We start from the raw sequence: 5,823 nt of genomic DNA, 5'->3' as shown, positions 1-5,823 counted from the left end.
CCTATGTAAAATATATACATTTATTGTAATCAGCTGTAGATCATCTGTAGCTAGAGTACTATTGCATGGTGCTATATTTTGTGCATTCCAATTTTTTTTTTTTTTTTTTTTTGCCCCATAACCACCATCATCTGTCCATGCTTTAGGGATGCAAATTGGCCCCTTCATATAACAGGAATGTTTTTTTGGGGGTTTTTTTTTCGTATAGTCTTTTAAGGCCAAGACCGGCCCCATTTAATAAATATTAGGTTTTTTTTTGCTGGTTTACATAGGTCATACAACAGTAATTAAACCCGTATAGTTAAATATTTTAAGTTGGGTTGAAAAAAAGACCAAAGTCCATCAAATTCAATCCCCAGCGCATACACATACTGACCTATCTATACACACGCATACATAAACCATATATACCAACATCAATGCTAATTGTAGATTTTAGTAGATTTTTTTTGTAACTTTTTTTATAAATATTTTTATTTAGTTTTTACACTTAAAAAAGGAAAAATAATATAATTAACAAATTAAAGAAAGAGAAAAGAAAGCAAGAGGTACTCAAGGGTAGTTGCAGCTAGTACAAAAGTCTGGTCCTAGTTTATGACATTTGTTGTGGATGGAAAGCATAATATGCACCCTATGTATATCTCAGAGTAATACGTAATCAATTGTACACATTTTATCTAGCAATACCACTCCTATAAGATTTAACAGATTAATAGAATCTGCCATTACAACATAACTTGGCAGGGCATTCCACAACCTCACTGACCTCACCATAAAAAAAACTCCTATGCTGCCTCAAAGAAAAGTTCCATTCCTTTATTCTAAAGGGGTGGCCTCTGGTGCGCTGGGAAAAAAAAGAACACCCCCTATCTGTCTAGAATCTGCTCTAATGTACTTTTATAGAGTAATCATGTTCCCTCGCATAACTTTGCACTTTTTAACATGGAACCTCATTTTCCATTTTTCTGCCCAGTTTTTTTTAATTTTGTCAAATCACTCTTTAAAGTAGAACCTATAGTTTTGTACAATTTTGTATCATCTGCAAAAATACTTTCTATGCCCACCTCCAGGTCATTAATAAACAAATTAAAAAGCAAAGGACCAAGGACTGATTAACTCCACTAACAACACTGGCCCAATTCGAAAATGTATGTATGTATAACTTTATTTATAAAGCGCCACAAGGGTACGCAGCGCTGTACAATCTTACAAAATTACACACAGGGAGGATAAGTATTATAATAAATAAATACAATAAATATATATATAAATTACAAAGGAAGTAAGTGCCATGTGGTATGAGACACAGAAGGAAAGAGGTCCCTGCCCCATAGAGCTTACAATCTATATTCCATTTTCCACCACTCTTTGTAATCTATGCTTCAACCTGTTCTCTATCCAAGTACAAATATTATACTGAGGCGAGGTACTGTATCAAATACTTTAGCAAAGACCAAGTAGATGACATATACTGCTATCTCAGAGTCAAGGTTCCTACTCGCCTCCTCACAAAAGGCAATTAGATCTGTTATGCTTAAAACCATGCTGGCACAAACTCACATTATTGTGATTTGTAATTTATTCAAGTATCCCTATCTACTTCCAAAGCTTTCCTGCCATTGATGTCAAACAGGCCTATAATTTTCAGGCTGAGAACGGGATCCATTTTTGAATAATGAATCCACATTAGCAATTCACCAGTCTCTCGGCACCATGCCAGACCTCAACGAATCCTGAAAAATTAAGTGAAGAGGTTTGACAATTACAGAGTTAAGTTCATTTAGTACTGTGGGATAAATACTCTTAGTACTAGAACTGGGTCTTTGCCAGGGATGGGCTGCACCTCAATGATGATGGTGGTGCAGCTGCTTTGGAGGAGAGAATTGCTGGAAGAGATTTTAAACTAGGCATAGGGGAGGAGACTTGCTTGGGGGTACTGATAATGACAGGGAGGTCCATAAGTTGTATATGCAAAATTCTCATGCTGGTACTAGTATTAAATATATGTTTTAAAATTCAAGTAGTCTGACTGGTAAAATGGGAAAGCTGGAGGTGCTGGTACTGGAGAGGAAATATGATGTGATTGGAGTTGCTGAAATGTGAAATCACATGACTTGTTAGTTAATATAGGAGGGGAGGAGTGTGTCTGTTTGTTAAACAGGATTTTAAAGCCAATATAAAAGGAGGAAGTGATGAAGGTAAATGAGGGAGCTGAAGCCTTATGGGTTGAGCTTTTCACAGACAGTAAAGAGTCTAGCAAATAAATGGTAGGGGTATGCTATAGACCCCCTAATGTAAGTGAAGAGGAAGAGGCTCAACTCTTTGCAAATAGAAAAGGCTGCTAGTTTGGGGAAAGTAATTATAATGGGGGTTTTTTAATTACCCTGATATTGACTGAAGCAACAGTACTGCCAGGAGAGTAAATGGGAACAGGTTTATAAACTTGTTGCATTACAACTTTTTGTCGCAGGTTGTTGAGAAGCCAACCAGAAACCATACTGTACTGGATATAGTGACCCAGAATGTATAGCAGATGTGTAATTGGTTGAGCCCCTGGGTAATAAAGACCAAATTTATTCATTTGATGTCTGGTGCAAAAAACAAATATACACTGGGGAACAAAGATCCTGAAATTCAGAAAAGCAAATATTAACTTTAAATTTTAAGGGCTTTTCTTCAGAGCATAGATTGGGGCATTATATGTTTTGCTAAAAACACAGAGCAGAAATGGTTGTCATTTAAAATTACAATAAATAGGGGGACCACTAGGGACTAAAATCAATAAAGCAGTAGCAGAAAAATTGGCTGTGGCGACCAGGAAGGCAATACTACCGGAGTGCTTGTTGACCACACCACCAACCATAAACCTTGTCAGAAACAAACAACACATTATGTTCCATATGGATTGGCTTGAGGCATCAATTAATAAAACCCAAACACACAGATTTTTTCATATGTGGTCCACCTATATTTTTGAACCTCTCCCCTGACATCAGACAACTGGCACATTCAAATGCATAACCTGGTATGACCAAGAAAGTCTTAGAGGTACCAACCGTCTATTACATGCCACAATGGCCCCAGGATGAAACAAATCACTGCTGCCTCCCAGGATCCACAATGCAACAGAAAACAGGTATCTCTTTAAACAATCATGTCCAGAATTGGTGAACTTAAATGTAAATAATTTATACTGGTTTCTCTGAAAGTTTTACATCATATCCTTTATTCTGTTTTGACCAAATTATAGCTCAGATCTCCACCACAATACATATATGGTAATATGGCACACCTAAGCGTGATATAGGCAATTAGCTTATTACCTATATATATATATATATATATATATATATATATATATATATATATATATATATCTGCTAACTTTTCAACAAGCTAATCAATACAACTGTTTTGAATGTTAAGATTACTAGAGACAAGACAACTTACGTATATCACTATACCCTATGTTGACCTCATATGTTTAAAATAGGCATAAAAGGTTGAACTGGATGGATGTGTGTGTGTTTTTTTTAAACTTAATTACTTTGTTACTGTGTTGCTATATAACTATGTTAGATCTCATTCCCTGGGGGTTTAGCTCTTGTCTAACTGTATCTATACTGCTCTACTAACTACCCTGATCCTGTCTTTCATTTCTAGAGCGACAATAACAAAACTGCCCTTGCACATCTATACTGAAACCTTTGTTTGTTATAGGCCCTCCAACACCACACCACTTCATCCAGCAAGTGGATAGACCAAAAGATAGGCAGAGCAAGTTAGTAGACCAAAAGACAGCCAGAGCACGTGTGGGCTTCCTGTTTTATCACCTAAGAGCACGGGCCAGTCAGCAGGAGCAAAAGCAAACTATGTTTTGACCTGTACTAAAGGGGATATATATCCAGTGCTCTAAAGGGATATTAAAATAGACAAAGTCCAAAAAGGATAAACTAAGCTGGTATAGGGTATAGAAACTCTTGTTTTTTTTTTTTTTACAAGGACCTCAGTATTGTGAAGGAAAACATTCTCATACTTTAATACTTTATTTTGAGGCACAACAGCTATATTCATGAAAACAAAATGACTAGGAAAATAAATGATCTTATATTTTTCTGTTAAGCAGCTCTGAAAGCTGTCTGTGTATTCTTGCACTAAAAACTGTTTCAAATGTAGGTCTTTCTGAAGTGACTTGCTACAGTAAGAAAAGAGACCGGTTCACTGTGAGACCTACTACTCACTCTCTTACAGTGTAACGGCCCCCGTTCCAGCTGCACAATAAATTTGTTTTGCAAATGCATTTTGCTACTGCATCTAGCCAGCCTCACCATTGTGAAACTGTGGATAAAAAACGAATCTGAAAAGTTAAAGTGGTAGTTCACCTTAAAGTTAACTTTTAGTATGTTATAGAATGTTCTGTTTTAATCAAGTTTTCAACTGGTCTTCATTTTTAATTTCTAACAGTTTTTAAATTAATTACCTTTCTCTTCTCCTCTGCCTCTTTCTAGCTTTTAAGTGGGAGTCTCTGACCATTGCAGCCAAAAACAATAGTTCTGCAAGGCTACAATTTTATTACTTTTTTTTAGTTATCTTTCTATCAGACCCTTTCCTATTTATCTTTCAGTCCTTCATTCAAACTCTTGAGATTCAGTTCATGGACAGATGTCTTGATATTTTCCTTTAGAATTCTCTGGTATAGATCATAATTCTTTGTTCCATGATGCTGGAATGCAATGTTTTTATTTCTCCAAATGTAATACTCCTCATTTAAGCCAAAAAGTTATATTTTGGCTTCATTCTTCCACTAAACATTCTTCCAGTTAGTTCTGGTTTGTCCATGTGATCTTTAGCAAGCTGTAGACAGTCAGCAATATTATTGGGGAAGAGCAGTGGCATTCTCCTTGTTACCCTGCCATACACACCGTTGCTGTTTGGTGTTCTCCTGATGGTGGATAAACATTTGCTAATGTGATACAGGACTTCAGTTGCTTAGAAGTTACCCTGGGCTGCAGTTGGTGGAGCCCAAGCTCTTTAGAGATAGTCTTTATGGGCATCAACAACTCTTTTTTTTCTGAGGTCCTCAGAAAAATAGCTGGAGCCATGATACACATGATTCATGCACAAATGTGCTGTGTGTGTGATCTGATTTACACCTAATTGTCATCCCATTGGCTGAAACCACCAGACTCTGATTTCACCTTCAAAATATATGATAATCTTTAGAATTCACTTACTTTTGCCACAAGCAGATATGTTATCATTTTTGTTTCATATGTTTAACTAGCTTTTCTTTATCTACTTTTAGGACTTGTTTGAAAATCAGCTGATGTTTTAGGTCACATTCATATAAAAATATAGAACATTTTAGGGTTCACTATAGTTTGACTGAATTGTAGGGGGCTCACACACATATCAAAGGGCAGCTATTTAGTAATCAAATTATGTTGATTGCAATATGCTGTTTTAAAGGGGTAGTTCACCTTTAATAAAGCACATTACTTTCAAATAGTATACCACAAATAATGACTTTTTTATTGCCTTCAATTTTCTATTTTTTTACAGTTTTTCTAATTTAGGTTTCATGTATCAATTGTATTGTGCTCTGTAGGCCCGAAGCTGCTAGAAAATGTACCAGGTAACAGTATAAATGAAATTGTCTTCCTGAGCATCTTTTGAAAAAAGACTGGGAGAGTGAAGCCAATTCAGTTTTAAAATTGTAATGATAGAAAAACGGTAAACAATAGAAAGCAACTGAAAAAAAATACATGGTGTACTATTTATAGATTATGGGACCTATTTATCATTCTGTATAACTGCACATAA

General features: G+C 35.8%; 1 non-coding gene across 1 annotated transcript; it reads right to left on the bottom strand.

Moving 5' to 3' along the window:
• Nucleotides 1-4,197: 4,197 nt before the first annotated feature.
• mir128-2 (microRNA mir-128-2) lies at nt 4,198-4,277 on the bottom strand. The gene has a single exon (NR_049572.1). It is a non-coding gene; the product is annotated as a microRNA mir-128-2 (primary transcript).
• Between the last annotated feature and the right edge of the window lie 1,546 nt (nt 4,278-5,823).

The sequence above is a fragment of the Xenopus tropicalis genome, chromosome 6, assembly GCF_000004195.4.
Source record: "Xenopus tropicalis strain Nigerian chromosome 6, UCB_Xtro_10.0, whole genome shotgun sequence".
Classification (NCBI taxonomy): domain Eukaryota; kingdom Metazoa; phylum Chordata; class Amphibia; order Anura; family Pipidae; genus Xenopus; species Xenopus tropicalis.
The sequence above is the reverse complement of the archived record's forward strand: the minus strand, read 5'-3'. Positions and strand labels throughout refer to the sequence as shown.